We start from the raw sequence: 2,246 nt of genomic DNA on the forward strand, positions 1-2,246 counted from the left end.
TCCTGTCCCCCCTCTCTCCCCTTTTCCCCTCTTCTCTCCTCTCTTTCTTCCTCCCTCCTTCCCTCCCTTCATCCTTTCCCTCTTCCTCTGTTCCTCCTTCCCTCCCTCCCTTTTATTTTCTTAACCCTCAGCTGGATGATATAAGGCTACATTTGCTGGGCCCTTCATGGCTGTGGCAAATGCCTAAGATAAACAACTTAAGGAAGGCTCATGATGAAAGAGGTTTCAATCCATGGTCAGCTGGCTCCATTGTTACAAAGCCATGGTAGAGCAGAACATCTTGGCAGAGACTGTAGGGAAGCCAAGTTTCTAGCTTCCTGGCATCCAGAAAGTATAGAAGAAGGGCCCCAACACAAGGTTTAGTTTCTAAGAACACATCCCGGTGACCCGGTGACCCTTCAAAGAGGCTCCACCCTCCATAGTTCCATCACCTACCAATAGTCTATTTGGATTTTGAATCTATCAGTGAATTAAGCAATTGATTAGGCCAGAGCCCTTGTGGTGTAATCATCTCTGTAAACACAGGAAAAGGTGTTCCTTACTCATCTATTTAGCACATCTCAATTCATTCCAGTTGGCAGTCAACAATAACCATCACAAAGCTCTTCAAACACGTACACCTCCTCTATCATGTTAGTATAGCCAGAAGACCATTTCCAGTATCATGTTATTGGCACCTCCAAACCTGTGAGCTAAGTGAACCTTTCTCTTTTACAAGTTAGTTAGCTTTGTGCATCTCATTGTAGAAATTTAACGCTGACAAATATATATCCACTCAGAAATGTTTTGTATTGAGGGCTTTGTAGCTCCTCTGGAATGCCTGTGATCACTCTGCTGTTCTAGGCAAATTCTACCCAGATGTCTCCACCAAAACTTCATCTACAGGAAGGGAAATTAAGCCTCAGCCCTAAAGATGGCACTCTACATTACTAATGCCTGACTGTTGGCAGGTGGAATCTTGTTGAGCTGGGGAGATATTTCAGACAATGTGCAGGAAGGTAGGTTTGGAAGGAAAATTGCAACAGTTGATTTGACTCTCAAGCCAAGAATGAAAGTTGGTATTGCTGGCTCTGCCAGAAGTGACTTCCCAGGAAAGCTATGCTGGTTTCCTCCCCTGGAGAAGAGTTCCGTAAGGAGTGAACCTGACTCAATCCATTGAATGACAACAGCCTCTTGGAATGGAGTAGTCCTTAAAATGACCATACCCTGCCAGACAATTCCAGTATGTTTTCCATCACTATAATCTCTCCACTTCCCTTAGGGGGTCTTTGGTTTTTCTTAGAGCCATACCAGAGATGTTTGCATCAGTTTCCCTATAGCCTTCTCATCATTCTAGCTGATGCTAAATTCTGGGTGGGATGAGGAAGAAGGATAAAGGCATAGAAAATGACAGAATTTCTGTTCCTCCCATTTCTTATTCTCCAGTTCATTACTATAGGCTTCACCTACCCCAACACTTCTACCTGATTGTCAGAGAACCTCTATGCTCCTTAACACCCTCCCATCTAGGAGGCAAAAGTCTCAGGAAGTCCTGAGGTATTCTATAAACCTATGGAATAGAGTAAGTAGGCAAAATGTGAAATTTCTACCCCCCAAAATGCTTTACGACAGCCACTCGGGAAACATTCTTTAGGGAGTATGTCATTCATTAGGAATCCCATTTTGGATAAAGCCATAAAAAAGACTTACCTTAGCTTCCACGCCAAATCCTTAATCAAATAACAGTGTATAGCTGGAGACTGCCAAGGCTTGCTGGAGGGAAGCCATCACAATGTCTCCCCACAGGGCTGTGAGAAGATGGAATCCAATATATTCCACACAACATGAATGAATAAGGGAGTGAAGAAAGTTACTCAGAGAATCTGCTACAAATACCTCAGATGATAAAAAGGCTGTTTTTTCATTATTATTAATATTTTATTGCAGAAGGGCCCCTGCCAACTGGCTGGGCTTGCTGCCGGCATGAACAAATGTCATTCTAACCTTGGCTGCTGCTAGCTCAGTGCAGGCGCATGCTCTCTCAACCAATCACAAGCCAGTCACGAATGGTGTTAAGCAGACAATGTTTATATGGTAGAAAAGCCAGCAAAATGCCTATGATATGACAGAGGGAAAATATAAAGAAAAATTAAACTTTCTGTGAAAATATCACCTCAAACTCAACATGGCTATAAAACCAAAACTAGATTTCAAAATAAAAATTTTGGATTTTTCTAAATGAAGAAGACAAATTTTGCATAAGATCT

The 2,246-nt window shown here is 42.4% G+C and overlaps 1 protein-coding gene across 1 annotated transcript in view; it reads right to left on the reverse strand.

Moving 5' to 3' along the window:
* Window positions 1–1,980, reverse strand: part of Spink13 (serine peptidase inhibitor, Kazal type 13 (putative)) — a 128,337-nt gene extending 126,357 nt beyond the window's left edge. The window contains exon 1 of the mRNA XM_021150957.1: window positions 1,690–1,980. The gene's annotated coding sequence lies outside the window, so the exon portion shown is untranslated. The remainder of the gene's footprint in view (window positions 1–1,689) is intronic.
* Between the last annotated feature and the right edge of the window lie 266 nt (window positions 1,981–2,246).

This window comes from Mus caroli, chromosome 18 (assembly GCF_900094665.2).
Source record: "Mus caroli chromosome 18, CAROLI_EIJ_v1.1, whole genome shotgun sequence".
Taxonomy (NCBI): domain Eukaryota; kingdom Metazoa; phylum Chordata; class Mammalia; order Rodentia; family Muridae; genus Mus; species Mus caroli.